General features: G+C 39.6%; 1 pseudogene; it reads left to right on the top strand.

Annotated features, from left to right (window-relative positions):
- Positions 1-13,224: 13,224 nt before the first annotated feature.
- Positions 13,225-14,311, top strand: LOC118989658 (farnesyl pyrophosphate synthase-like; annotated as a pseudogene).
- The last annotated feature ends 2,935 nt before the right edge of the window (positions 14,312-17,246 follow it).

Genomic DNA, 17,246 nt, shown 5'->3' with positions numbered 1-17,246 from the left:
TATTTTTGTTTTGGTGAGTTACTAGGTCTGTGCTTACTCTCAGGTGGGAAACTTTAAGTGAGGGAAATATAGAGAAGGAGAAGAAGATGGACATCAATGTTGCTTCCCCTTGAGATAAGCTTCAGCCTGTTCCTGCAATAAATTCTGAATAGTAATCACACCAGACTGTTCTGCTTTGAGAAAAGGAGACCAGCTTTTATTTCAGTCAAATATTAGCTACAGACAGCTATCTCTTAGACCCTTGGAAGATGTGTCAACTCCAAGGTATGTCTTTTTGAGATGGAAGCTCTCAGTGTCTGAAAGTAATTCTATGGGGTGGATGCAGCACTGATTGGTTAGCAACAAACACTCACTGTAGTGAAGGATACAAGGTCTGGCATAAATAACGCCCCCCTTTATTACAAAATTTTTATTACAAAATCATAAGCCTGTAATTCTGTAACATCACAATATCACATTCAAGAACACCATATGACATTTTAGGTGAAATGTTCAAATTAAAATTAAATTGCACCCACATTGGTACCCTACCAACCACATTCGAGCAAGCCTGACTTCTGCCAGACTCGGTACATTCAGCAGCTCAATGAAGAGGCTATGGTCAAGACCACAACATGGCCTACTAAAGCAAAACCAACCAATTTAGAAAGATAGACACCCAATTAAAAATGGGCAAAAGACTTGAACAGACACTTCTCCAAGGAGGATATACAGAGGGCCCAGAGATATATAAAAGAATGCTCAACATCACTAGCCATCAGAGAGATGTAAATTAAAACCACAATGAGATACCACTTCAAACTGGTCAGAATGGCCATTATAAACAAAACAACAATCAGAGTGTTGCAGAGGATGTGGAGAAAAGGGAACCCTAGTGCACTGTTGGTGGGAATGCAAACTGGTGCATCCACTGTTGGAAACAGTATGGAATTTCCTAAAAAAACTGAAAATGGAACTACCTTTTGACTCAGCAATTCCATTGCTAGGATTATAAGAACCCTGAAACACCAATTCAAAAACTGTTACTCCTGAGACAGTTTCCTGTTGGACCTTGGACGGGACAGTAGGCCTGAGTCTCTTCTACCACAATCCTCTCTTTGATAGGAAATGGAGGGCAGGGGAGCAAGGAAGTAGCAGTGATATTTCTTGTTCTCTACAGTTTATAACAGAACTCAATGGTATGAAAAAGTACATTTTTAATTGCAACATTTTTAATTGCAACACACTGTATCTTCCCACCTAAACCAGTAACAAATAATCCAGGACCATTTTATGTTGTATAAGTTGCCAGGTAAGCATATTCTGGGGTGGACACAGCATTGGAAATAATGGTTCATATAACTTCATTCATCTTTCAGTATTTGACACATGACATTTTCTTATGAATTTAATCAACTCACAGGAGAGTTCTTTTGCACTTTGCTTTAGTAATTATATAGTTTTTACTTGTGTTTTTATTTTTTAATTATTGTTCAAGTACAGTTTTCTGTATTGTACTCCCATCCCAGCCCACTCTCCCAGTGCTCCCCACCTCCCTCCCATTTCCACCCCCCTTAGTTGTTGTCCATGTGTCCTTTATACTCGTTCCTGTAAATTCTTCTCAGTTCCGCCTGAAATTCCCTTCCCTCTCCCCTCTAGTCACTGTCCCCCTGTTCTCTATTTCAGTGTCTTTGTTTATATTTTGCTTGCTTGTTTGTTTTGCTGCTAGCTTCCTATTAAAGGTGAGATCATATGGTATTTGTCTTTCAACACCTGGCTTATTTGGCTCAGCAAAATGTTTTCCAGTTCCATGATGTTGCAAAGGGTAAGAGCTCCTTCTTTCTTTCTAATGCATAGAATTCCATTGTGTATATGCACCATAATATTTTGATCCATTAATTTACTGATGGGTACCTAGGTTGCATCCAGCTCTTAGCTATTACAAATTGTGCTGCTATGAACATTGGGGTGCATAGGTTCTTTTGGATTGGTGTTTCAGGGTTCTTAGGATATACTCCTAGCAGTGGAATTGCTGGGTCAAAAGGCAGGTTCATTTTTAGTTTTCTGAGAAAATTCCATACTGTTTTCCACAGTGGTTGTACCAGTCTGCAACCCCACCAACAATGGGTTAGGGTCCCCTCTTCTCCACATCCTTTCCAACACTTGTTGTTTGTTGCTTTGTTTATGGTGGGCATTCTAACCAGTGTAAGGTGGTATCTCATCGTGGTTTTAATTTGCATCTCTCTGATAGCTAATAATATTGAGCATCTTTTCATGTGTCTATGAATCCTCTGCATGTCCTCCCTGGACAAATGTCTGTTCAAGTCCTTTTCCCACTTTTTAATTGGGTTAGTTGTCTTCTTGTAGTGGAGTTGTGTAAATTCTTTGTATATTCTGGAGATTAAACCCTTGTCTGACATATCATTGGCAAATATGTTTTTCCATAGAGTTGGTTGTCTTTTTATTTTAATACTGTTTTCTTTAGCCGTGCAAAAGCTTTTAATTTTGATGAGATCCCATTTCTTTATTCTTTCCTTTATGTCCCTTGCTCTAGGGGACATACCAGTAAAAATACTGCTGCGTGGAATATGTGAGATTTTCCTGCCAATGTTCTCCTCTAGACTTTAATGGTGTCACAGCTTATATTTAAGTCTTTTATCCACCTTGAAATCATTTTGGTGTATGGTGTAAGTTGGTGTTCAAGTCTCATTTTTTTGCATGTGGCTGTCCAGTTCTCCCAACTCCATTTATTGAAGAGGCTGTCTTTACTCCATTTTATGTGGCCTCCCCCTTTGTCGAATATTAATTAGCCATAGAGATTTGGGTTTATTTCTGGGTTCTCTGTTCTGTTCCGTTGGTCTATGTGCCTGTTTTTATGCCAGTACCAGGCTGTTTTGATAACAGTGGCCTTATAATACAGTTTGATATCAGGTATTGCGATCCCTCCTACTTTGTTCTTCTTTCTCAACATTGCAGCTTCTATTTGGGGTCATTTATGGTTCCATATAAATTACTGAAGTGTTTGCTCTATATCTGTGAAATGTATCATTGGTACTTTAATAGGTATTGCATTGAATCTGTACATTGCTTTGGGTAATATGGTCACTTTGATTATGTTAATTCTTCCAATCCATGAACATGGTATATGTTTCCATTAGTTTGTGTCTTCCTTCATTTCTTTCTTCAGTGCTGTGTAGTTTTCTGCATACAGGTCTTTTACATCCTTGGTTAAGTTTATTCCTAGGTATTTTATTTTTTGTTTTGCTATATCGAATGGGACTTTTTTAAAAAAGATTTTATTTATTTATCTTTAGAGGGGAAGGGAAGAAGAGAAGGAGAGAAATATCAATGTATGGTTGCCTCTCGTGAGTCCCCTGCTGGGAACTGGCCTGCAACCCAGGCATGTGCCCTGACTGGGAATCGAACTGCGATTGTGTGGTTCGCAGGCCTGTGCTCAATCCACTGAGCTACAACAGTCAGGGCAGAATGGGACTTTTTTTATTTCTGCTTCTGCTTTTTCGTTGTTGGTATACAAAAGTGCCTTTGATATCTGGATATTGACTTTGTATCCCACTGTTTTGCCAAATTCATTTATTAGGTGAAGCAGTTTGTAGGTGAAGTCTATAAGATTTTCCATGTACACTATCATGTCATCTGCAAACAGTGACAGTTTTGTTTCCTCCTTTCTGATTTAGATGCCTTTATTTCCTTTTCTTGTCTGATCGCTGTGGCTAAAACTTCCAATACTATATTGAATAGAAGTGGTGAAAATGGACAACCTTGTCTTGTCCTGATTTTAGTGGAAAAAAACTTTAGTTTTTGCCCATTGATGTTGGCTGTAGGTCTCTCATATATGGCCTTTATTATATTGAGGAATGCTCCCTCTAGTCCCACTTTTCTGGGTGCCTTTATCATAAATTTGTGTTGTACCTCATCAAAAGCTTTTTCTGCATCTATTGATATGATCATGTGATATTTGTCTTTGCTTTTGTTTATGTGATGTATTACATTTACTGATTTGCGAATATTGAACCATCCTTGCATCCCTGGGATGAATCCCACTTGGTCATGATGTATGATCTTTTTGATGTTTTGTTGGATGCAATTTGCCAATATTTTCTTCAGGATTTTAGCGTCTATGTTCAGCGATAGACATGTATTGTTGGATGCAATATCAGCAATATTGGCCTGAAGTTTTCTTTGTTTTGTGTCTATCTGGTTTTCGAATTAGGATGATGCTGGCTTCATAAAAAAAGTTTGGGAGTCTTCCATCATTTTGGATTTTTTGGAATAGCCTGTGAAGAATAGGAGTTAGCTCTTCCTTAAATGCTTTGTAGAATTCTCCTGTGAAACCATCTGGCCCAGGGCTTTTGTGCTTTGGGAAATTTTTCATGACTGTTTCAATATCATCTGCTGTTATTGGTCTATTCAGACTTTTTGCTTCTTTTTCATTCAGTTTTGGGAGATTATATTTTTCTAGAAATATGTCCATTTCACCTAAGTTTTTAAATTTCTTGGCATACAGTTCTTCATAGTAATTTCTTACAATCCTTTGTATTTCTGTGGGGTCAGTTGTAATCTCTCCTATTTCATTTCTGACTGTGTTTATTTGGGTCCTCTCTCTATTTTTTCTTGATGAGCCTGCTTAAAGACTTGTCTATTTTGTTTACCTTTTCAAAAATACAGCTCCTGGATTCATTGATTCTTAGACTTGTGCTTTTAGTGTCTATGTTATTTAATTCTGCTCTGATCTTGGTTATTCCCTTCCTTCTATTTGCTCTTGGCTGTCTTTGTTGTTGTTCCTTGAGTACTTGTAGACATAGGGTTAGGCTATTTGTTTGAAATGTTTCTATCTTTTTTAGATAGGCCTGTATTGCTATGTACTTCCCTCTCAGGACTGCCTTTGCTGTGTCCCATAAGTTTTAGGTTGTTGTGAGTTCATTTTCATTATTTTCCAGAAACTTTTTTTATTTCTTCCCTAGTTTTATTCTTGACCCATTCATTGTTTAATAGCATGCTATTCAATCTCCATGATTTTGAATGCTTTGGGTCTTTTCTGTTGTGGTTGGTTTCTATTTCAGTCCCTCATGATCAAAGAAAATGCTTGGTTTAATTTCAATTTCCTTAAATTTGTTGAGGCTTGTTTTGTGACCTATCATGTGGTCTATTTTTGAAAATGTCCCATGTGCATTTGAAAAGAATGTGTATTTAGCTTCTCTGGGATGAAGGGCTCTAGATATATATCAGTTAAGTCCATATCATCTAGGGTGTTGTTTAATGCTGCTACATCTTTGTTGATATTTTGTTTGGAAGATCTGTCTATTTTTGACAGTGGGGTGTTAAAATCCCCAACTACAATTTTGTTGCTGTCACTATCTTTCTTAAAGTCCTCTAAGATTTTCCTTATATATTTGGGTGCTCTTATGTTGGGTACATATATATTTACAATGTTTATGTCTTCTTGGTGGATTCTTCTCTTGAGTATTATAAAGTTATCTTCTGGCTCTCTTTAAATGGCCCTTTTTTGGAAGTTTATTTTGTCTGTTAAAAGTATTGCTACCCTGGCTTATTTTGCCAGGTGGTTTGCTTGGAAAATTTGTTTCCAGCCTTTCACTTTTAGTCTGTGTAGGTCTTTTGTCCTGAGGTTGGTCTCTTGTAGGCAGCAAATGTGTGGGTCATGCTTTCTTATCCATTCAGCTATTCTATGTCTTTTGATTGGAGCATTTAATCCATATATATTTAAGGTTATTATTGATAGATACTTATTCATTGTCATGTTTATACCTGTGCTTTCATTGTCTCTCTCTTTTCCTTTCTTTCCTTAAAGCAGACCTTTTAGTATTTCTTGCCGTGCTGGTTTGGTGGGGGTGTATTTTTTTAGACTTCTTTTGTCTTGGAAGCTCTTTATTTGGCCTTCTATCTTGGATTGAGAGCCTTGCTGGGTAAAGTAACTTTGTTGGTTTTTTTTTTTCTTTTGGAAGTATATAGTAATTTAATATTTACCAGATTAGTATATAATATGAAAACCTTTTAATTTTTGTGTATGCATAACTGTAAGATTGCAGGCTTAACAAACGCAGTATCTTCTCCCTTCTCCCAGAAAGGCAGTATTATTTATGTTCATTACTATTTTCCAATGGTTAACCACTGACTTTAACCATTTATCTAAATTCTTTTTTTTAATTTAATTCTTGTTCAAGTACAGTTTTCTGTCTTGTATTCCTAGCCCTGCTGGGTGAAGTAACTTTGATTGAAGGCCTCTGGTTCTCATTATTTGAGATATTTCTTGCCATTCTCTTCTTGCTTGGAGTGTTTCCATTGAGAAGTCAGTAGCTAACCTTATTGGGACCCCCTTGTATGTTACTTCCTTTTTCTCCCTTGCTGCCTTTAAGATTCTCTCTTTGTCTTGGAATTTTGCCATTGTAATGATGAAGTGTCTTGAAGTGGGCCTCTTTGGGTTCCTCTTGATTGGGACTCTCTGTGATTCCTGGATTTGTGTGTCTTTATCTCACATCAAATTAGGGAAATTTTCCATCATTACTTTTTCAAATAGATTTTTTATCCCTTGCTCTTCTTCTCCTTCTGTTATCCCTATTATTCAGATATTATTATGTTTCAGATTGTCTTGCATTTCTCTTAATCCTTCTTTATTCTTTCTGTGCCTCTTTTCTTTTTCTTGCTCTTTCTGGGTGTTTTTTCTACTTTGTTCTCCAACTCGCTGATCTGATCTTCTGCCTCATCGATCCTGCTTTTCATTTCTTCTACTGTGTCTTCAGTTCAGAAATTGTATTCTTCATTTCCTCTTGGCCCTTGCTGATAGTATCTATTTCTTTTTTCATGTTGATATAGTTTGCAATGAGTTCATTGTAGCTCCCCTGTGGTTTCTGGTAGCTCATTGTGAGCTCTTTGAACTTCTTGATAACCAGTGCTTTGAATCTGATAGCTGACTTGCCTCTATTTCATCTAGCATTCTTTCTGAGGTTTCCTTCTTTCCTTTCATTGGGGGGCGGGGGTGGTTGTTTCTTTGTCTCCCCATTGTTTGTCAGGCTCTTTTTGTTAGCTTCATCTTCTTAAATTAATCTGTTCTGGCTTCCTGGATTTATGGTGTGAACTTCTGTGGTATAATACCTGTGAGATTCAGTGGTGTATTCTCCTTGATTTCCCCAGCTCACTGGTCTTGGGCTATCCTTTACATTGGCTCTGAGTTTATCTTTGGGTTTTTGTTGTTTCTAGGGGGGGTTTTGTGGGTCCTTCCCACCTTTGGTGAACTCATGGTCCCTCTGTCCACGACCTGTTTTAGTTTGTTATGCTGGTGAGGGCGGTTTGCGTTGAAGATAGCTCTTCTCTGTGTACAGGGTTTTAAGGATTCTCTTTTGCTCTTGTTCAGTTGTTTGCCCTGGGTAGTTTCTCTGCTGTTCAGTTGTATTTCCAGATAGGTCTCCGGTTGAGGTTTGTGTGGATTCTATTTTCTCCTTCACCTTCCTCTGTTGTTATCTGTTGGTGGTTTCTTTGTTGTTGGGTTTCCTCTTCCTTCCGGTATCCTGGTGTTCACCATTTCCACCTACTCTTTTTGTGTATGTGTGATCAGTTGGAGGGGAAGGCAAACTGGTTTGTGACAGCAGGAGAGTATTCTGTAATATTTACAGTAGCAGCTGGTGGAGAAAGGATAGGTGATCCGCTGCCTATGTACAGTGATAACCGTAATCTTCAACCCAACTAGCCACTTTTTAGAAAGAATGGAAGGAAGATAAGGCTCTTGTTGTGGATGGAAGGTTTGTGATTTGGATCTAAAAAGGAGTTAGGTTGAGGGAGGCCAGATTCTGAGGTAAGGTGAGATTTACCATTAAAGGATGGTAAATAGGTGTAGTGTGAGAGAGAATAGAGTTAAGCACTACCGTATTATAATTCAGGCAACAATGAAGTGGGCTAAGATCTGCGGGGGGGGGGGGGGGGGGTGTGTAGTATTTACAATAGTATGTAACAACTATTATTTACAGTAATATTAGAGCAAAAATCTTATGAAAGAATCTATGATATACCAAGATTGGGAAGTATTGGACCTTTAATAGTGTGCTAACTGGGCAAGGGAAAGTAAAGGACAGTAAATTAGCAATATACTATACTTGAAGGGAGAGAGGAAACCTGTCAAGTGATACAATATATCCAGCTGAGGTAAAGAAGACTATACAGAAAGAGGAGGAATACAGAGATACTGTTAAAATAAAAGATGTAAAAATAATGACAAAATAATGAAAAAATAAATAAATACAAATATGCAGTAACTTGTTGTTTTTCTGTTATAGCAAAGTGAATTTTGTCTCTCTGTCTCTACTGTTGGGATGCCCCCTCTTTGAGTCTAACTCTGGTGTTTTCACTATTCCAAGTCTTTTGTCTCACTTGCCAGGGAAGGAGGCAAAAAAAGAAAAAGAAAGAAAGAAAGAAAAAAAGGCAGCCGGTGGGAGGAAAAAGCAGTAGATTTGGAAAGAAAGGAAGAAGGAATAAAACAAGAAAGAAGAAGAGAGAGGGTAAAAGTATTGAAAGATAAAACAATAATAAAGTTAAAGAAATAAAAAGTTATTTAAAAAACCCTATTATTGGTTTCTAGCTGGTCAAACCTTTTCTCCTCACACTAGCTGCAGCAGTCTGAGAGGCGATTAGTGTGGCCTTCCTCCCTTCTCGGTGAACTCAGCTGGTCTCACCACTGCCCTCTCAAGATCCAGACTGGCGCCTCTCCCCAGCACCCCACTGAGAGCAGATTTTCCCCAGGATTTACAGTCCTGATTTAGGGTGTGGGCACACACTTTTGGCCAGGCTTCCCTGGTCTGGCAGGCTTAGGCTAGAACCTTTCCAAGTGTTATGGTGGAATGCATGGGCGACTCTCAATTCTCCCCTGGTGATCACAGACTGATTCTACGGGTGATCAGAGCTCTTTGGTGTGCTTCATAATGCCCACTCCTCTCTCTGACACTCCAGGCAAACAGATTTCTCCTGGCGTTTTTCAATCTGGGCCCGACCAGGTAGGGAAGTAGCGGATGACTGGCTTTCTCCCAAGGAACTTGCTGCCAGCCATCGGTGCCCTGAGTCCCCAGCAGAGCCGTCTGACCAGGCCCAGGTCAGGAGATTGCAGGGGCGTCTTTCAATTCTTCCAAGCCTATCAGCACAGACTGATTCCACGGGTGATCAGAGCTGTCTGGTTTGCTTCCTAGTGCCCACTCTGACTTTCCAAGCAAACAGATCTCTCCTGGTGTTTTTCAATCTGTGCCCTGCCAGGTAGGGAGGGAGCTGGTGACTGGCTCTCTTCCAAGGTCCTTGCTGCCAGGCCTCAGCTGCCAGAGACCAAGGTGGACCACCAGGCCCTGTGCAGCCCAGTGAAGGGCCTGCAGCCTCTGTGCTGTTCCCTCGGACCTTGTTGACCTGCAGTGGTCTCCTCTCCTCACCCTGTAATCATTCAGTGTCTGCTACAATTTATGGAGTCCTACCTTCCTACATGCTGGGTCCCTGCTGGCTATCCTTTGAACTCATCCTCAGATCAGCCCGGATTTTCCTCCGATGTGTGGAGGGAAGCGAAATCCTTTGTCCTACTCCACCGCCATCTTCTCAACTCTACCTCAACTCACAGGAGTTTATAAATTGCTGTTCCTTGTTCTGAAATATCATGCAGTCCTTCATGTTTTCATGGCCATCTCTCCCTGGGTGTCAGACTAACTCTATTAGAGTCTAGGGATCTAAAACCATAAAGCCTGGGATCTGTACCTTAGAAGTCCAAGGTCTCTTTTAATTGGCTTGAAATATGGCTACATAGCTTTCCTTGCTTTATTTTTCACTTTCATTTGTCCTCCTTTTTTTTAACCCTTTCTTTCCTCTATGCCACTATCTTTCATTGTATTGTCACACTTTATCTTAAGTGGTAGAGCAGTCCTTTGTTTAATGTCACTTTATGACTGCATAACAGCTAACATACAGGGTCTGGCACAAGTAACACCCCTTTTTATTACAAAATCTTTTATTATAAAATCATAAGTGTGTAATTCTGTAACATATCACACTCAAGCACACCATATGACACTTCAGGTGAAATGTTCAAATGAAAACTATAAATTATTACAGCCATAATATCACCCTACCATCCACACTCAAGCAAGCCGTACTTCTGCCAAACCTTGTATATTTTCATAATTGCATCTGCTTTGCCTCTTTCATAGAAATAATTACAATACTAATTTTAATACATTTTATTGATTATGCTATTACAGTTGTCTCATTTTTTCTCCTATTTATTCCCCTCTGCCCTGTACTCCCCCCTCCTGCCATCAGTTCCCCACCTTAGTTTATGTCTGTGGGTCATACATATAAGTTCTTTGGCTTATCCATTTCCCATACTATCCTTAAACTCTTCCTGTCTATTTTGTACTTACCATTTATGCTTCTTATTCCCTGTACCTTTCCCTGAATTCTCCCCTCCACCTCCCCACTGATAACCCTCTATGTGATCTCTATTTTTGTGAATGTGTTCCTGTTCTAGTTTTTGCTTTGTCCATTTTTTGTTTTTGTTTGTTTAGGTTCAGTTGTTGATAGTTGTGAGTTTGTTGTCATTTTACTGTTCTTAGTTTTGGTCTTCTTCTTTTTCTTATATAAGTCCCTTTAACATTTTATATAACAAGAACTGGATGATGATGAACTTCTTTAACTTGACCTTATCTGGGAAACAATAATCGTGGATGTAGGTCCTTGCCTTTCATGACTTTGAATACTTCTTTCCAGCCCCTTCTTGCCTGTAAGGTTTCTTTTGAGAAATCAGCGGATAGTCTTATGAGAACTTCTCTGTAGGTGACTGTCTCCTTTTCTCTTGCTGATTTTAAGATTCTCTCCGTATCTTTAACCTTGGGTAATGTAATTATGTTGTGTTTTGCTGTGTGCCTCCTTGGATCCAACTTCTTTGGGACTCTCTGAGCTTCCTGGACTTCCTGGAAGTCTGTTTCCTTTGCCAGATTGGGGAAATTCTCCTTTATTATGTTTTCAAATAAGTTTTGAATTTCTTGCTCTTTCTCTTCTCCTGGCACCCCTATGATTTGGATGTTGGGACGTTTAAAGTTGTCCTGGATGTTCCTAAGCCTCTCCTCACTTTTTTTGCATTCTTTCTTCATTCTGTTCTTGTTCTGTCCTTCTGCTCCAAACCATTGATTTGAGTCCCAATTTCCTTCCCTTTACTGTTGGTTCCTTGTATGCTTTCCCTTATTTCACTTTTCATAGCCTTCACTTTTTCCTCTATTTTGTGACCATATTCAACTATTTCTGTGAGCATCCTGATTACCAGTGTCTTGAACTGTGCATCTGATAGGTTGGCTATCTCTTCATCGCTCGGTTGTATTTTTTCTAGAGCTTTGATCTGTTACTTCATTTGGGCCATGCTTTTTTGTCTTGCTGTAGCTTTCATGTAGTAAGGGGTGGAGCCCTAGGTTTAAATCATTGTGGGGCAACCCATTACACTGCATTGTAGCCCTGTATCTGGAGGAGGGATCTGAGAGGAGACAGTGCAGTTTCCTCAGCTTTCAGCCAGCTTTCAGTCACTTTCCCCACTACACACAAGCAAATTTGGCCCTTCTAGTGCTGGTTCCTGGGTGGGTGGTTTTGTGTACATTCTAGGACCCTGTGGGTCTCTCCAATGGACTCTCCTGTGGGTCTCAGAGTTTATCCTGCCACCTGAACCCCCACAGCTTTTTCAATCAAAGGTTTTAAGGATTTATTTCCCTGTGTTGGAACCCTGGGTTGTGTGGTCTGTCTCACTCCTGAGTTCCTCCCAGTTTATCTGCATGCAAATGTGGGAGCACCCAGTTGGCCAGAAGTCCACCTTGCCACAAGTCCTCCAGCTTGCCACAAGTCCTCTCCACCCTGGCTGCCTATCTTCACCCCTTCTACTGGTGTGGATGAATGTTTCTTCTTTAATTCCTTGTTTGTCAGACTTCCATACAGTTTGATTTTTCTAGCAGTTCTAGTTATTTTCTGATTTTAAATTTGTTGTTGTCCTTCTTTTGGTTTTGCGAGGAGGCAAAGTGTATGCACCTATGCCTCCACCATGGCCAGAAGTCCACAGACTGATTTTATTATTTGCATCTTTTTTAAGTGTCCATAGGTCTCTTTCACTTATGAGATCAGGGGCTATGTCTGTAATCTTCATTGATGGTCTTGGCATAGAATAGTGCTAAACAAATATTTGTTGAAATAGTAAATCCTCACATTTTAGTCAATTTCTGTTACTCTCTATTCCCTATTGTTGGAAGCTGAATATTATTTATGGCAGTCACTCTTTGCAAGACTCTCTACTAACCAGCCAATTTTCTTATGGCAGCCATGCTACAAAATAAGCTGCTTTTTATTTAATACTTTTGGGATCTTAGTGTGTGCTGAAAGCTCTTGGGGAGATATTAATCTGCTAAACTGATACTCACTTGTGTCTGTTAGGCATCTTTGGCTGCTCTGTTAATTTTTACAAAAATGAATAGTGTTGAAAGAATGCTGGGTCGTCCAAAGTATTTACATATGGCAACACAGGGAAAGAACAGGATAGATGCTAATGAGGCTTTTATTGTTATTGCTGTTGTTGTTCTTATTATTGAAAGGTTGAGGGAAACCTTCCTGGTTTTGGTTGCCTAAAAAAAAACCAGTGGTTTCCTGAGACATGACTATGAAACCAAAAATAAGAGTGGGTCAAGCCACACTAAGCCAGGAAGAACAATAGTTTGGAGCAGAGGAGGCCTTGTAGCTTCTTTAAATCATGATATATATATTAACAGTCATTGCCTCCATCTATACATTATCAAGTCAGGCAGCAACTCATAGGAAGTCTCTGTTCTAAGTCATCCAGCTTACATAAAGTGACTTGCATACAAATGGTGCTAAACAAGCTTGTTGAATGTGTGACTAAGTGCTGTATTATAAAGTTCTGGGCCCCTTACTCTCTTAAAAGTAGATACATGCCTCCAGAAATAGTTACATATTGATTATGCACTAGAGTCTTATTCCTTAGAGCCTCATAAAATTCACAAAAGCCCATCCTGCCCTAGTGCCCGAGTGTGTGGAGTGCAGCACTTAGACTCACTCTTTAAGTAGAATGCAGTTGGCTTTAAACCTCCACAGCTAAAATTTCTTAAATTACCCTTTCTGAACAGAGTTAGCCAGTGTGATAGGAAAATGAATGGGAGAAGAAAATGAGGAAGGAGAGCTTTCAATAACCCACATCTAGCAATAGAGTCCTTCACTCCTCCCTCAGAATGAATGGAGACCAGAAATTGGATGTTTATGACCAAAAAAGCAGAGATTTATCCAGCACTTATTTGAGATTGTCAGGGTGCTGACTGAGGATGACATGGGGCACCCAGAAATAGGAGATGTTGTTGCCCATCTCAAGGAGATCCTGGAGTACAATGTTATGAGAGGCAAGTACCAATGGAGTATGACTGTGCTGATAACATTCCAGGATCTGGTGGAACCAAGAAAGCTGGATGCTGACAGTCTCCAGCAGGCTATGACTGTGGGCTGGTGTGTGGAACTGCTTCACACATTCTTCCTAATGTCAGATGACATCATGGATTCATCTCTCACCCAACAGGGGTAGATCTGCTGGTATTAGAAGCCAGGCATAGGTTTGGATGCCAGCAATGATGCAAATCTTCTGGAAGCATGTATGTACCAACGGCTGAAGCTCTGCTTCTGGGAGCAGCCCTATTACCTGAACCTGATAGAGCTCTTCCTGCAGAGTTCCTATCAGACCATGATTGGACAGACCCTGGACCTCATCACAGCTCCTCAAGGCAGCATGAGTCTTGGCAGATTCACTGAGAAAAGGTACAAATTTATTGTTAAGTATAAGATAGCTTCCAACTCCTTCTACCTTCCTGTAGCTGCTGCCATGTATGTGGCAATCATTGATGGGGAGAAGGAACATGCCAAGGCCAAGAAGATCCTGCTAGAGATTGGGGGGGGGGGGCTCTTTCAGATTCAAAATGATTACCTTGACCTTTCTGGGGACTCCAGTGTGACAGGCAAGGTTCACCTGACATCCAGGACAGTAAATGCAGCTGGTTGGTGGTTCAGTGTCTGCAACACGTCTCTTCAGACCTGTGCCAGATCTTGTAGGAGAATTTTAGACAAAAGGAGGCTAAGAAAGTGGCCCGGGTGAGGCTCTGTATGAGGAGCTGAATGGGCAGGCTGTGTTCACGCAGTATGAAGAAGAGAGTTATAGCCACCTGTGGGTCTCACTGAACAGTACTTACCGCCCCTGCCCCCAACCATCTTCCTGAGGCTAGCACACAAGATCTACAAGTGGAAAAAGTAACCTAGAAACTACAAGGGCAGGGAGGGTAGGTTCTAAATTATAGTAAATTACAAAATTTTAGTAATTTTACTACAAAATTAGAGTAAATCATCACTTCACGTTACCTATAGGTTCTTGGATTCTGTGACAAAATTTTGCCATAGGCTAATTTTTATAGACAAGAGTTAAGTTTCTATGGCCTGTTTCTGGTTACAAAAACATCACCCAACACTTCTAATATTAAACACTGAAATAAATGTGAGCCACACACACATTTAATGAATGAATAAAAGCAGGGAAAATTATTTTCCAATACACTTATTCCAGTTAGGAGTTGTGGGTGACAGGAGCCTATCTGAGCACAATGTGGGAGCCAACACTGGACAGAAGGCCCTTCTATCACAGGGCCCACCCAGGCAATTTAGACACAAATTCTTACCTGCTTACCTTTGGGATGTGGGAAGAAACCTGGGTCCTGGGAGAAAACCCACACATGGGAAGAACATGCAAGTGCCACCCAGTGCAAACAGGTGGAATAGATTTTTTCCCCAAACCAATAATAAAATAAAGATGAATAAAACAATGTTATTCCAGGGAAAAAAAGAAGGAATGCTTTGTGTTGTGTCTTTTTCATTCTTCTCTTTCTTTGGCTGTTTCAAGAGTTAATATGAAGCCATGACTAGTGTAGCTCAATGGATTGAACACCAGCCTGCAAACCAAAAGGTCACAGGTTGAATTCCCAATCAGGGCATATACCTGGGTTGAGGGCCAGATCCCCAATAAAGGTTTTCTTGAAAGGCAACCACACACTGATTTTTCTCTTCCTTTCTTTCTCCCTCCCTTCCCCTCTCTAAAAATAAATTAATAAAATCTTTAAAAACTAAATAATAAATAATAATTAAATAGAAAGAGTTACTATTAAAAGCTCACTGAGCCTTAAATGCATAATTTTTGACATGCCAATCAATTAGAAAAGTTACTAATTCCTGTTAGGTTGTTGCAGTTACTGAAATGGTTGGTGTCTAAACAAGTCTTTATTGAGATTTCTACAATGAATGAAAAGGTTATGTGGTTTTCCTGGAGATTTCTGTTGTTTCACCCAAGATTATTTAAGTTATTTAAAAGAACATGGTTAAAAATATCTAGAATAAAAATTCACAGTCCAGGATCCAAAGACTGAATATTGATTTAGATCATAACTTGATTATAAAATTTATCTAGTTAATAATTGGTCATTAATTTGTAAGTGGTCAAAAACTTCTCTGATCTTTGCATTCTTAGTGAGAAATTCTACGCAATCTATGAACCACTATACCAGGAAAAGACAGGGACATGAGCTGGAGAAACATCAAGTTTAAATACCACAGCAAAGATAGAATCAGGCCATGTGATTTGCCCACCTGGTATAAAGCACTTTATTTGATGTTAACAAACTGGAAGTCATTATCTAGAAACCTTCAGATCCTATAGTGCTTACAGCAGTGGTTCTTTTGTAGAAGGGTTCTAGTCTCCTGAGGATTCCAGAAATTGTGCACAAACAAGTATATACACACAGACACAGATTTCATTCAATTCTGACATGTTCCTTGTCTCATAAAGTAAATATATGTAAGACTAAAGAATAAAGCTAAAGTTTTAAGGACATCAATGACCATACCACATAGTCCAAGGTTTATTCTTTCAGAAAATGTTTCCTGAACACCTATTATGTGGTTGATATAGTAGTAAACAAGCAACATGTGAGCTCTATGATTATGAAAGGAAATAAACTACTAATAACAGATTGCATATTGATCTATGCAATCATTATACATAACACATACATACACACACACCCATTCATCGCGACAGGCAACTAGTACTCAAAATAAACATTTGGATCCCTTTCTTCACTATTTCTTAGACCTCATTTTCCAAATTTATTCTGATTTCCCTGAATTCTGAATCTCAGTGACTTGATTCCAGTAGTGAGATTCACACAAGTACTTTGGGCCTGGGGCCCAATGCATCAGATTGCTCTAAACATTCAGCAGTTTTAATCAGGATTTTATTTTACTCATTCTTGAGACAACTACTTCTGTCCTTTTGAGGTAATGAACCACCCTAATAACTTTTTAATTGAAGGTTTTGGTCCCATCCTTGTCCTGATTGCTGCACCCAGGTTTTCTACTACAGTTGCTTGGCTTGGTGCATTGAGAAGCATGGATTTCCCTGGGAACTTGGTTCTTCTTCTGCACTACTTTTCTCAGTCCTAGTCAGCATTCAAGGACCAAGATAATAGTTCTTTTCATCTTCAAAGACTTCATGGTCCCATGTCCTGCCGCAGCCCGCTGCAGCAGACGTGATCACGAAGTGAGGCGAGGGACTAAAATAATGGAGAGGACCATAGCTCTGCTGGCATATGGCAACTTTATTCGAGCAACAGCTGTCTTAAATACAAACTGTTAATGCCTAAAGCAAGACTGCAGGGAACTAGAAACAATATTGTTTTTCAAAGTTCGTGCACTCCCTTAAGCTACCAAGGGCAAGAAGTTCTCATAACCATCTGGGAACATGACACCTGCGCCAGAGCCTTGTTGAGTCCTTCAAGGCTGGGAACTAAAAGGTTAGGAAAGTGTCAAGGTACCTGCCGGCTCCAGGGACCAGAAACCAAGTTCGTCCACCACTTTCACAGTGGAGAACTCTGTCCTTGGCCCCCTTAAGGCCTGGCGGACCCCCACAATGTCCCAAGTTGATCTACCCCAATTTTTGTCAACATTTTTCCTAGGATCTCATAGGAGATGTATTGAATATTGCCACTCTCTCTTGAAATTAAATACTAAGGAATAAGATTTTGTTGGAAGAGTACAACTTTGATGTAAGCATTGTAATATCTATGGTTTCCTCTTCACACAAAGAAACAATTTTCACACCTTCTAGGAAATATCATCCTGTTGAGAATGTATGATTGACACAA

The sequence above is a fragment of the Sturnira hondurensis genome, unplaced genomic scaffold (genome assembly GCF_014824575.4).
Source record: "Sturnira hondurensis isolate 20B ecotype Veracruz unplaced genomic scaffold, ASM1482457v3 Scaffold0006496, whole genome shotgun sequence".
NCBI lineage: Eukaryota > Metazoa > Chordata > Mammalia > Chiroptera > Phyllostomidae > Sturnira > Sturnira hondurensis.
This window is presented reverse-complemented; position numbering and strand designations above follow the sequence as displayed.